General features: G+C 39.9%; 1 protein-coding gene across 9 annotated transcripts in view; it reads left to right on the forward strand.

Moving 5' to 3' along the window:
- The window catches only part of LOC110464321 (RNA-binding motif, single-stranded-interacting protein 2-like), a 268,575-nt gene that overhangs the window by 124,321 nt on the left and 129,310 nt on the right, over window positions 1–14,944 (forward strand). The window contains exon 1 of one of the 9 annotated variants that reach the window (XM_021519494.1): window positions 11,253–11,412. The exons of the other annotated variants lie outside the window; for them this stretch is intronic. The gene's annotated coding sequence lies outside the window, so the exon portion shown is untranslated. Of the gene's footprint in view, window positions 1–11,252; window positions 11,413–14,944 lie in introns of those variants that run through there. 9 annotated transcript variants of the gene reach the window in all.

The raw sequence follows: 14,944 nt of genomic DNA on the forward strand, positions 1-14,944 counted from the left end.
GTTCCATGGGCCAAAACCTACAAGGTACATTAACACTATATACTCATACTTCAGAGCAGTATACATGTATAAACTTTGTTCATTACCATAATTAGGAAACAAGTTTTCAGCTCATGATAATCACTCTTTTTGGCCCAGATAACTTGTTTGAGGGGGTCTAAATGTGGGAGGAAACCAGAGTACCCGGAGAAAACCCACATGGTTGGGTAGGTTCCGAGTGAGTGGGCTATCCACTGCCCCACCCTACCATCCAAAAATTAAATTAAGTGCAAAGCAAATGTGCATATGGACTAATAACAGGTGATATATGTAATTGGTCACATCTTAGTATAGAAATGATATGCTCAGCGCATTGTTTATTTGGGTTCAGAAATTGAATATATTATGACGAAACATTCAGCATTGCTTTTTGGTCTAAGCTTGCTAAGGAGAATATTCGTTTCTGACATTTTATCTAATTGTTGATATTTTTGGCAAAGAAAAGAAATGATCACCGGAACATAATTTTAAAAATGCATGAATACTGAATAAGAAGTAAGAAAATAAAGTCTTTATTTTTTATTTTTTTTTATATTTTTAAAAGTTGTACATAATGACCTGACATCAGGTTTTTTGTTTTGAATCCGAAAATATGCAGCTGGAGATTTTTTTAATATTTCTTGAATCATGCCAAATGTTTAATTGCCATTAGCTAATATCATGCCTTGAATGAAAGGATCAAGTTTATAAATAAGGTGAGCACTACAGGAATTTGTATCTGTTTCTTTTTTTTTATCCGATTTTTGATATCTCTTATGTTATTATATCATATTGTAAAAAAAAAGAGAAATTCTATTCCAGTCTTTATTTGATCATTCCTCCAAATCCAACATGGAGTTAAATACCATTTAGAAATCTATGCAAATAAACTTGTTAAATACTTTCTCAATCTCTGTGATAAAACTCGGTATATTGATCTTAACTCTCCGGGTATATTACCTAACAGGCTATTGGGTATTTGTCATTCTGTGCTGTGTCCTACGATATACAAATGACCTACTTAAGGCACATTAGATACCCTTGTCATGCATACTAATGTACAATCTTCAAAGTCCCTTTCTTCACTTATGAAAATGTCACTGAGAACAAGCAAAGCATATTAAATATTGAATATATAATATATATATACACAATTATATACTGAAAACCTCACCATCATAATCTAGCTATGATTAAAGGCTTTTATGCGTGTATAGAATTGTCTCCCTTTGAAGTCGGCCTATTAGTATTCTGACATGATAGTACAATCTCCCCACCAGTGTAATGCTCCTCTATTATACAGAGACATGATAGTACAATTTCCCCATCAGTGGAACCCCATTAATATACAGAGACAGGGGTAGTTTGGGGCCAGAAAAGTCACATTGCTTGGCTACATACCAAGTGTATTATTGTTTTCTGATAGTTTTTTGTTCCAGATTAAGTGATAGGGATTATCTCCCACAGGATTAACAGCAGGGCACCTTGTACAGACTACCAGTGGGGGTCTGGACTGATACATCAGGCTCCATCTGTTCAACAAAGGCCCACCACCGTTTAAACATATGGTCTGGACTGATCTCCCACAGGATTAACAGCAGGGCACCTTGTACAGCCTACCAGTGGGGGTCTGGACTGATCTCCCACAGGATTGACAGCAGGGCACCTTGTACAGCCTACCAGTGGGGGTCTGGACTGATCTCCCACAATGAAAATGTCACTGAGAACAAGCAAAGCATATTAAATATTGAATATATAATATATATATACACAATTATATACTGAAAACCTCACCATCATAATCTAGCTATGATTAAAGGCTTTTATGCGTATATAGAATTGTCTCCCTTTGAAGTCGGCCTATTAGTATTCTGACATGATAGTACAACCTCCCTACCAGTGTAATGCTCCTCTAACATACAGAGACATGAAAGTACAATATCCCCACCAGTGTAATGCTCCTCTATCAAACAGAGACATGATAGTCCAATCTATCCGCCAGTGTAATGCTCCTCTAACATACAGAGACATGATAGGACAATCTCCCCACCAGTGTAATGCTACTCTAACATAGAGAGACATGATGGTACAATCTCCCCACCAGTGTAATGCTCCGCTAACATACAGAGACATGATAGTACAATCTACCCACCAGTGTAATGCTCCTCTATCATACAGAGACATGAGAGTACAATCTAGCCACCAGTGTAATGCTCCTCTATCATACAGATACATGATAGTACAATCTCCCCACCAGTGTAATGCTCCGCTATCATACAGAGACATGATAGTACAACCTCCCCACCAGTGTAATGCTCCTCTATTATACAGAGACATGATAGTACAATCTCCCCCCCAGTGTAATGCTCCTCTATCATACAGAGACAGGATGGTACAATCTACCCACCAGTGTAATGCTCCTCTATCATACAGAGACATGAGAGTACAATCTAGCCACCAGTGTAATGCTCCTCTATCATACAGAGACAGGATGGTACAATCTACCCACCAGTGTAATGCTCCTCTAACATATAGAGACATGATGGTACAATCTCCCCACCAGTGTGATGCTCCTCTAACATATAGAGACATGAAAGTACAATCTCCCCACCAGTGTAATGCTACTCTAACATAGAGAGACATGATGGTACAATCTCCCCACCAGTGTAATGCTACTCTAACATAGAGAGACATGATGGTACAATCTCCCCACCAGTGTAATGCTACTCTAACATAGAGAGACATGATGGTACAATCTCCCCACCAGTGTAATGCTACTCTAACATAGAGAGACATGATGGTACAATCTCCCCACCAGTGTGATGCTCCTCTAACATATAGAGACATGATAGTACAACCCCCCCACCAGTGTAATGCTCCTCTATCAAACAGAGACATGATAGTACAATCTATCTACCAGTGTAATGCTCCTCTAACATACAGAGACATGATGGTACAATCTACCCACCAGTGTAATGCTCCTCTATCATAATATATATATACACAATTATATACTGAAAACCTCACCATCATAATCTAGCTATGATTAAAGGCTTTTATGCGTATATAGAATTGTCTCCCTTTGAAGTCGGCCTATTAGTATTCTGAAATGATAGTACAATCTCCCCACCAGTGTAATGCCCCTCTATCATACAGAGACATGATAGTACAATCTCCCCCCCAGTGTAATGCTCCTCTAACATACAGAGACATGAAAGTACAATATCCCCACCAGTGTAATGCTCCTCTATCAAACAGAGACATGATAGTACAATCTATCCACCAGTGTAATGCTCCTCTAACATACAGAGACATGAAAGTACAATATCCCCACCAGTGTAATGCTCCTCTATCATACAGATACATGATAGTACAATCTCCCCACCAGTGGAATGCTCCTCTATCATACAGAGACATGATGGTACAATCTACCCACCAGTGTAATGCTCCTCTAACATACAGAGACATGATAGGACAATCTCCCCACCAGTGTAATGCTACTCTAACATAGAGAGACATGATGGTACAATCTCCCCACCAGTGTGATGCTCCTCTAACATATAGAGACATGAAAGTACAATCTCCCCACCAGTGTAATGCCCCTCTATCATACAGAGACATGATAGTACGATTTCCCCACCAGTGGAACCCCATTAATATACGGAGACAGGGGTGGTTTGGGGCCAGAAAAGACACATTGCTTGGCTACATACCAAGGGTATTATTGTTTTCTGATAGTTTTTTGTTCCAGATTAAGTGATAGAGATTATCTCCCACAGGATTAACAGCAGGGCACCTTGTACAGCCTACCAGTGGGGGTCTGGACTGATCTCCCACAGGATTGACAGCAGGGCACCTTGTACAGCCTACCAGTGGGGGTCTGGACTGATCTCCCACAATGAAAATGTCACTGAGAACAAGCAAAGCATATTAAATATTGAATATATAATATATATATACACAATTATATACTGAAAACCTCACCATCATAATCTAGCTATGATTAAAGGCTTTTGTGCGTGTATAGAATTGTCTCCCTTTGAAGTCGGCCTATTAGTATTCTGAAATGATAGTACAATCTCCCCACCAGTGTAATGCCCCTCTATCATACAGAGACATGATAGTACAACCTCCCCACCAGTGTAATGCTCCTCTATTATACAGAGACATGATAGTACAATCTCCCCACCCGCGTAATGCTCCTCTATTATACAGAGACATGATAGTACAATCTCCCCAACAGTGTAATGCTCCTCTATCATACAGATACATGATAGTACAATCTCCCCACCAGTGTAATGCTCCTCTATCATACAGAGACATGATAGTACAATTTCCCCACCAGTGGAACCCCATTAATATACAGAGACAGGGGTGGTTTGGGGCCAGAAAAGTCACATTGCTTGGCTACATACCAAGTGTATTATTGTTTTCTGATAGTTTTTTGTTCCAGATTAAGTGATAGGGATTATCTCCCACAGGATTAACAGCAGGGCACCTTGTACAGCCTACCAGTGGGTGTCTGGACTGATCTCCCACAGGATGAACAGCAGGGCACCTTGTACAGACTTCCAGTGGGGGTCTGGACTGATCTCCCACATGATTGACAGCAGGGCACCTTGTACAGCCTACCAGTGGGTGTCTGGACTGATCTCCCACAGGATGAACAGCAGGGCACCTTGTACAGACTACCAGCGGGGGTCTGGACTGATCTCCCACAGGCTTAACAGCAGGGCACCTTGTACAAACTACCAGTGGGGGTCTGGACTGAGCTCCCACAGGATTAACAGCAGGGAACCTTGTACAGACTACCAGTGGGGGCCTGGACTGATCTCCCACAGGATTAACAACAGGGCACCTTGTACAGACTACCAGTGGGGGCCTGGACTGATCTCCCACAGGATTAAAAGCAGGGCACCTTGTACAGACTACTAGTGGGGGTCTGGACTGATCTCCCATAGGATTAACAGCAGGGCACCTTGAACAGACTACCAGTGGGGGTCTGGACGGATCTCCCACAGGATTAACAGCAAGGCACCTTGTACAGACTACTAGTGGGGGTCTGAACTGATCTCCCACAGGATTAACAACAGGGCACCTTGTACAGCCTAGCAGTGGGGGTCTGGACTGATCTCCCACAGGCTTAACAGCAGGGCACCTTGTACACACTACCAGTGGGGGTCTGGACTGGTCTCCCACAGGATTAACAGCAGGGCCCCTTGTACAGACTACTAGTGGGGGTCTGAACTGATCTCCCACAGGATTAACAACAGGGCACCTTGTACAGACTACCAGGGGGGGTCTGGGCTGATACATCAGGCTCCATCTGTTGAACAAAGGCCCACCACCGTTTAAACATATAAATCTCACACCTTGTACAGACTACCAGTGGGGGCCTGGACTGTTCTCCCACAGGATTAACAGCAGGGCACCGTGTACAGACTACCAGTGGGGGTCGTGAGTGATCTCCCACAGGATTAACAGCAGGGAACCTTGTACAGACTACCAGTGGGGGTATGGACAGATCTCCCACAGGATTAACAGCAAGGCACCTTGTACAGACTACTAGTGGGGGTCTGGACTGATCTCCCACAGGCTTAACAGCAGGGCACCTTGTACAGCCTACCAGTGGGGGCCTGGACTGATCTCCCACAGGATTAAAAGCAGGGCACCTTGTACAGACTACTAGTGGGGGTCTGAACTGATCTCCCACAGGATTAACAACAGGGCACCTTGTACAGACTACCAGTTGGGGTCTGGACTGATCTCCCACAGGATTACCAGCAGGGCACCTTGTACAGACTTCCAGTGGGGGTCTGGACTGATCTCCCACATGATTGACAGCAGGGCACCTTGTACAGCCTACCAGTGGGTGTCTGGACTGATCTCCCACAGGATTGACAGCAGGGCCCCTTGTACAGCCTACCAGTGGGGGGCTGGACTGATCTCCCACAGGATTGACAGCAGGGCCCCTTGTACAGCCTACCAGTGGGGGGCTGGACTGATCTCCCACAGGATTGACAGCAGGGCCCCTTGTACAGCCTACCAGTGGGGGGCTGGACTGATCTCCCACAGGATTGACAGCAGGGCACCTTGTACAGCCTACCAGTGGGGGGCTGGACTGATCTCCCACAGGATTGACAGCAGGGCACCTTGTACAGCCTACCAGTGGGGGCCTGGACTGATCTCCCACAGGATTCACAGCAGGGCACCTTGTACAGCCTACCAGTGGGGGCCTGGACTGATCTCCCACAGGATTAAAAGCAGGGCACCTTGTACAGACTACTAGTGGGGGTCTGGACTGATCTCCCATAGGATTAACAGCAGGGCACCTTGTACAGACTACCAGTGGGGGTCTGGACTGATACATCAGGCTCCATCTGTTCAACAAAGGCCCACCACCGTTTAAACATATAAATCTCACAATAAACACGTTATTCATGACTTTCTTATAGCATTATTTCAATAGGAAGCAATTACAGGCAATACACAGTGTGTTACCTAATGATTCCCACTATAACAAACATAGCCTAAATGTTTCTATACAAATCTCCCAAGTATCAGCCTCCATAGAGTAATGGGTTACAGCGAGTTCTTCCAGAACTTCTTACTCGAGATTTGAAAAGTGCTCTCTAAAAATCTGATGTTCTGATCACAAACTGTTTGCAGATAAGTATTATTATGAGGTTAAATGATACTTTTGCTTTTTTTTTAGATAGATATGTATAATAATAATACTAATAATAATACCATTTTTTTAGAGAGTACAACTCATTTAGCAAACAATAAAGGCTAAATCTCCCATGAGGCCCTCTTTAAAAAGGTACACAAACTTAGATGAACATATTAATGTATAACAACAAATAATTAATAATCAACATGCACTCAATAATATTCATAATAGTACATAAATATATGACGATAGTCAGAAAGATACTTGTTTACAATATTCGTGACATTTTGCTTTAAATGCATAAAGGTTGCTGGCAGTCTTGATTTCAATAGGAAGTTTATTCCATATTTCAGGTCCAGAATAACTGAATGTATGAATGGATTGTGATTTAAAGTTAGTTAATATTTGTACGATTCATTCATGTTTTGGGATTTTTATGTGGGTCAAAAAGAGGTTATATTGCTTCAAATATCAGACGATTATTAGTACATAAAATATTCATTCTTAATATACAAGTGCAAGATTACATGAAAATGTAAATATGCTTGAAATTACAACAAATCTACTGGAGCCGATTTTTCAGGACATGCATTATTTTGAGGACGATTACAAGACTAGTGTCTGATTCAACATGGTTAAATGCATTCACCCCTACATATGTAAACTGGACTTGACCCGTCTTTGATTTGGTAAGGTTCAAATATGACTTTAGGGGTGAATGGGTTGATTGTTTTAGGAAAAGGTTTGTTTCATACATTTTGTTAAGCCTTTTACATTTGTCTTACATACATTGTTTATGTAAAATTAAAAAATTAAAAAAATCTGGAATAAAAATCAATTTAGATCTCCCCTCCCATTTTTAATGGAGCAGTGTTTTATCACCTGGAGACAATAAAAGTGTGTCAGGAATGTGCTTTAACAGAAAAGTAATCTCATTATACCGCGTCTGTGACAGCCACCTGAACCACAGGTATGCTGGAGTTAATTAGTCATAGTACATAACGAAGTAAAGTAGCAGGTGAAATGTGTGACTAAACACATTACCTGTTTTATATCTCCTGGATTTCTGTTGTAATTCTTTTAGAATTTGATGATGGTGTTTCCCCCCCACCCATTGATATTTTTTCTCTTTGGTTCTAATTAAATGATAATCAATTTCAAATTACAGCAACAAGAAAAACAAATGGAGGTTGTTGTTTTTTTGTTTTTTTTTACAATTTTACAGTTTCAAGGTTAAGAGCCTGGAATTTTTTTGCATGCACATGCAAATATTACAAATGGTTCAATATGAAATGAATTTGCATATTGATTTTTCGACCATCAGCAAGAAATGTACATGGAATCTGTCTGAATCTGAACACTGCAATATCCAACATAATAATATTTCAGAATTATACTGTAACCTGATATTTGAATTCTGCATTAACCAACTGTTAGCCAGATCAAGCTTTGATCTGTCAATCCTATGTTAACCGACCTTTAGCAAAATGCCAGTGTGAAAAGGACCCTTCGTTAACCAACCAAAAAAATCAGCCAAATGTCATTGTGATATATGAGCCCTGTGTTAACCGACCATTAGCCAAGTCCTACTGTGATCTGAGCCTAACTTTAGCCAGACACCATTGAGATATCTGAGCCCTGTGTTAACTGACCATTAGCCAGTAAACCGAACTTTAGCCAGATGCCATTGTGTGATCAGAATCCTGTGTTATTAAACCTTTAGCCACAAATCTAGCTGAATCAAACTTTAGTCAGCTGCCTTTGAGATATCTGTGCCCTGTCTTAACTGACTTTTAGCCAGTAAACTAAACTTAATTAAGCCATTGTGTGATCTGAATCTTGTGTTAACAAACCTTTAGCCACATCCTACTGTGATCTAGCTAAATCAAACTTTAGCCAGATGCCTCTGTGATCTGAACCAAACTTTAGCCGGATGCCATTGAGATATCTGAGCCTTGTCTTAAATGAAGTTTAGCCAGTAAACTGAACTTCAGCCATTGTGTGATCTGGACCCAGCGTTAACCAACCTTTAGCCAAATCCCACTCTGAGAATCTCCATAGAAATCAAAACAGTATAAATCTAAAAATCTGTTGGTCTCTAGTGATAAATGCATTACCTGTGGTGAGATTTTCGGTGTATTTAATTAAAGTATACCAGAAATTTGGTATATTTTTAGCCTGTGGAGCAAGTTAGTGTCCATCCTCTAGTGTCCAGGAAGTTGTTCTGGGCATTTAAAGAGCAATACAGGAAACGTTTAGTGTTTCATTGTCACACAGAATACATCGTCCTACATATTCTCATCTTGTTTAATTGGCTTAATTGAACTTAAATTTCCCCAGGGAGACATTGGGTGGATTAAACATAGGGGTACTGTCTCCAACAAATATTGACTTTCTCATCAAAGCAATAATTAGAGTTTTATGTCCGTTTTATTGAAGATTATACAGAAATGACTTTGGGTTTAAGGTCACATATACCACCATTCTGTGTTGGAGACTTTCATAGTTGATTTAAAGTCCAATTAAAAGATAAGAGAGATTATGGCACAACATCTGTATTCTGGTTTTTTGATGTTCAGCAAATTTCCTGGGGGGGTTTCCAAGTGGGACAAAATTGAGAAAATGGTGAAAATACGTGATTTTTAAAGAAACTTCTCAGGCTGGGGGGGTTTCCTGAAGCCCAAAAACCCCCTCTGGGTCCGCCACTGAACTATGCCATATTAAGGATGCCTGGCCCAATAAACTGTGGATTTCTGTATCTACTGTTATATAACTATGCCATATCAAGGATGCCTGGCCCAGTAAACTGTGGTTTTCTGTATCTACTGTTATATAACTATGCCATATTAAGGATGCCTGGCCCAGTAAATGGTGGAATTTCTGTATCTACTGTTATATAACTATGCCATATTAAGGATGCCTGGCCCAGTAAACGGTGGTTTTCTGTATCTACTGTTACATAACTATGCCATATTAAGGATGCCTGGCCCAGTAAACGGTGGTTTTCTGTATCTATACTGTTATAACTGCAGCACATTGGGGCAAAGATACTTCTGCCGAACAGGTAGCGCAGTCAGTTAGAGAGATGGTAGAACAATCTGAGGTCTAGGGTTTGAATCTTGTATGGGTAGCGTACTAAATTTTTACTACCAGTAGAACGTGGCTGAGTGTATTTTTATCATTTTATCCGTATTATTTTTCCAAGGTGTAAAGTACTTTTTTTGTAAATGATTAATCAAAGCTTGATGGTCCTGCCAGAAGACACACTGTTCCTAGGTGTAATTACAGTTGTAAGCAGTGGTACAGTAATTCTCATAGAGGGGTATTTATAGCAATGAGTAACTAATAATTAAATTCATGAATAATCATTTCAAAATGTGTGGACTCCATTCAGGCAGTTTAATCTGATGGACCTGACCCTATCACTGATAGGGTATCATGACATTTGCTGATTTGCCATTTTGGATTTGTGTAAGTAGATAATCTGCTAAAGTTTACAAAACCCATGAACCTGATTCAGATAAGGGAGATAACCCCGTGTGTTAGCACCAGGTGAAGCAGACATCGTTAGCATTAGAGTACATGAGCATACAAGACAGTCATATGTCACAATTCCAATAGATCTAAAAATGTCTGGCCACATCTTCTGTCAACTTGAAAAGAAATTTTCCCCAAATTTGTTTCATTATATGTTCACCTTTTAGTTATTTTTACCTATCAGAATTTACACTTGTTACACATATGTTTAAAAAGTGTTTACATAGACACAATATTCCTTTATATCTTCAATAAAAAAGTTAGTTTTCGTGTAGAAGTTTTTTTCCTTGTAAGCTGACAATGCATACATGTGGTATGTATAGATCAATCTGACCAATGTGTTGAAACCCATGACTGTGAAAGACTAGTTATCTTACTTACATGTGTGATTGCTATCAGTTGATACTAGTAACTGAGATAAAACCGTATAATTTTTCTAACAGGATAAATATAGAACCGTTGATAATAGATTGATATAATCGGGATCATTTCATGGTTGACCATTTCTTAAGGTCATAGAACAATATTAAATCAAATTTAAATAGCTAACAGAGGTTAGAGTAGCGTGATATTGCGTGTAACGATAATCTCCGTATGGTGGTTGGCCATTTGTACACACATGTGGAGAGATAATCTGGTAATTAATTGGGTTTTTTTAACATGCAGTTTAACATGTTGGGTAGTGTCACTCCGCTGTTGATCAGGAATATTTCTGACATATTTCGACTAATTGTGAAACTCGGTCAACCAAGTGATATACACATTAATATTTTACACTGGTGATTCCCACTGTTGCCATCAAATATACAAAAAAAAAAGACAAATATTCCATAATGCTGTATACTGATATTATTTTATTTATGATTTTTTTTTTTTTTTCAATTTGCATGCATTAAAATTATTCTCCTGTAGAGGACCCCTGCCTCTCTGCATTAGCTGCCAAACAGGAAATGACTGGGCTCATATTTGAGTTGCAGTTTCCCCGTGGTGAGCCCCCCAATCCAACATTAATGACACATGCACACACACACACAAGTGCCCCATGTCCAGACTGTAGGACTGTTACACACCAAATATTATCCCACCGCTGCCACTACAACCGAATTGTAGAGTCTATAACACCCAGGCAGGATACCAATAAGGGGAGCTTACATTTTTTACATTTAGACATTTCCAAACCAGGGGTGAGTCGACCTTTATTTTTATACTAACTCTCTACTGTGGTGTTGTAACTCTGTCTGGTAAAACTCTGCATGCCAATGCTCACCAACATTACAGGCCTGACACTTGATGATCTTTGCCAGTTCAGTCTCCAGCTCAGCATCAGCTGGGGGTTACAAACAAAATATGGCCGCCCCCTGTTGTATCCGAGGTCAGATGCTGACACACAGGGTAAAACAGGGTCAAGGGGTTTGATAACATTTGCCTGTATAGGTTATTTAGGGTAGGAGAAATATTTTCGTTAAACAAGGGGGTCCTGGTTCGGGTCAGTACATTAAATAGGATTGGATTACAGCATTATCTGTTTACAGGGTGATGTGATTACAGCATTGTTACATGGTAACCCAGGTTTCTTTTAAAATGCTGATGCAACCAGGGGTTAATGGACTATTTTTGTGGTCTATTAATGCAACCAGGGGTTAATGGACTATTTTTGTGGTCTATTAATGCAACCAGGGGATGGACTATTATTGTGGTCTATTAATGCAACCAGGGATTGGACTATTTTTGTGGTCTATTAATGCAACCAAGGGGTTGGACTATTATTGTGGTCTATTAATGCAACCAAGGGGTTGGACTATTATTGTGGTCTATTAATGCAACCAGGGATTGGACTATTATTGTGGTCTATTAATGCAACCAAGGGGTTGGACTATTATTGTGGTCTATTAATGCAACCAAGGGGTTGGACTATTATTGTGGTCTATTAATGCAACCAGGGGTTGGACTATTTTTGTGGTCTATTAATGCAACCAGGGATTGGACTATTATTGTGGTCTATTAATGCAACCAAGGGGTTGGACTATTTTTGTGGTCTATTAATGCAACCAGGGGTTGGACTATTATTGTGGTCTATTAATGCAACCAGGGGTTGGACTATCTTGACCTGTTGATGATTAGGATGTTGTAAGTTGTTGATGTTACAAGGGGTGATATTGTAAAATGTTAACTCATTCACCCCTGAAGACACATTTGAACTCTTCAAATTCAAAGGTTGGAATAGTTCATTATGAAAGTTCAGGGGTGAATGNACTGACCACACAGATAGAGAATTCATTGAATTCCAATATTATGTACAGGTCACAGATACCCCTAATTAAGACGCCATGCAGCATGACCCCACAGAAGGTATGGCACTAGATGACCAGTGGTCACTAAAACGGCTGTCCCTGCTAATTCATTGGTCAAATTACGTCCGTTCTGTACCATAATGCTACGTCCTTAGATTAAAACACCTGTTGCTTGTACACCTGTGGTAATTGGTGTGTTTCTGTACAATATTCCTCTGAGCGCCCTACATGTGATGAAAATAAACTTGTTCCCCTCTCCCTCCTTCTTCTCTCTTGCAACACCTGTTTATACCCGTTTGTGGTACAAACAACCTCCTCCCACTTTAATCGCCTTTACAGTATAGATATACCCCCATCGAAGAGTATTCCAGATATGACCCTTTCCCCGAACTCCTTACCACATTTCGCCTTGTCCTAAACTATGCTTTGTAATCTCCCGGACCCACCCTCAAATCAATCACTGCTCTATCCCAGGGGAGGTGTGTAACATCCAGGACTCTTCTGTACCAACAAATTACCATGTTGCATCAATTTTGTATCCAATACAGGCAGATCAGTGTAGATAGCTTCCATATGCTGCTTCTATTCCTTTCAATCTAATTCCGTTTGAACCCAAATTCATTTATGTACGTGGCATGAGATGCTTGCCCCTGTGAATTAGTGGTAACTGTTTACCGCTGTTTGTATGAAACTCAGGGTAGGTCTTTACTGTAACTTTATTTTCTGTTTAAATAAAATATCATTATATAATGATTGATTGTGGTACAGACATTTTGTAGACTGTCAGATAAAGTTGGTGCTACCCCTGTCTGTATAGTCTTCAGCACACGGTAGACAAGGATTGTACATCTCTAACACTGTGTCATGTCTACTAACACTAACTACAGACAAACAGCAATCCCAAACTTCAGCTTAATCTTTTTTTGTGTCTTAATGTTGGTATTTGCTTTCAAAGAATTGTGTCAAATTACAGCGCGATGACACCATCATGTATCTCTTTTTTTTTTCAAAACTTTTCATTTTAGGATATAAAATATCTGCCGATCATTTCAATCCAGAATGTCTGTGGTGCTATCAATATAGCTCATGAAGAAACAAAACAGGATGCCGGTGAATCTTCAACTTAAGTGATCAATGGTAGATAGAGCCACAAAAATAATCTTTACAAATCTCAAACAATTCAGCTATTATTTGCATCACAGAGACCTGCAGGGCTCTAGAAGGCAGTTTTCATTCCAGACTTTCCATACAACTAGACCGAAACCTCAAATTAAATGAGGTTTTGTGGAAAATGGGGAAGAACATCTATAGAGGGTCGGAGGTGACATATTTTTGGCAGATATAATTTATGTCACTGGCTGGTGTTCTAGGCTGGAAATTATTTTTATAAAATCAGGTTCAAGTAGCTTCGACTTAGACATCAAAGAGCAGCCATTGATTTAATTTTGGGTTTACGAAGCAGGCAATGGTGTAATCACCATGGAGAGAGATGCTGTTGCTAAGTGAGGCTACACAACATGGTTAGGCTATGCCAGCCAATGATACATAACTCTGCTAATGTTTCGGTCGCTTTGTCTTATCTGGTATTTTCGAATGGTCATAAAGCAATGGCGTACTGGCGATCCTATCAGTGCCTGTCGGTTTTCCAGGCTTCTTTGAGGGACTTAAATAGACATAGGAAGGGGACATAATCGCACGATAATTACATTTTCTCGCTTTTTATCACCCTCATCCCCATTTACTCTTTAAACAGGAATATCTCTGTCCCCCTAGGGTCCCCTCACAGCTCTGTCAAGTACTTTATTTTAATTAGTACGTCAAAGTAAGAGCTATTTCCCCTGTTTAATTATATTTTTTTTGTTTTTGGAACTCTTTTACCTTTGCTGCAAACCTCCTTCTGAGTGACGCTTCAAGTTGCTGATATATATTTATGTGTTTGTGAATATTCTATCGCACAATTTGTTACATTTTTTTGGACATTTTGTCGGGGATTTCTACAGATGTTTAAATACTGAACAACTTGAAGGAAGCTGATAATTAAATTTTGTAAGATAATTAACAAAAACTACAAGTTGTAATAAAAATTACCTATAATACAGCGTTTACCTATTTTCAATTTTCTACCAATTGGTCCCTCTTTAGACTCAGTAAGCCCCCATCTTTAGAATCTAACATTCATAAAGACAAATGTGCGATGTTTTATAATTTTGATCTTTTGAATGCCTGATTTTATATCCTAACTTCAAACTATGGAAAGATAAGCTAGTAGAAGCTGGAAATCTCTTAACAAATTCACCCCTGAAATTTCATAATGAACTGTTCCAGCCTTTGAATTGGAAAAGTTTAATTGTGTTTTCAGGGGTGAATGGGTTCATTCTAGCACCTATTGAAAACATTGTGCTTAAAGGGCCATCATGCTTTTATC

Source organism: Mizuhopecten yessoensis, unplaced genomic scaffold (genome assembly GCF_002113885.1).
Source record: "Mizuhopecten yessoensis strain PY_sf001 unplaced genomic scaffold, ASM211388v2 scaffold10985, whole genome shotgun sequence".
NCBI lineage: Eukaryota > Metazoa > Mollusca > Bivalvia > Pectinida > Pectinidae > Mizuhopecten > Mizuhopecten yessoensis.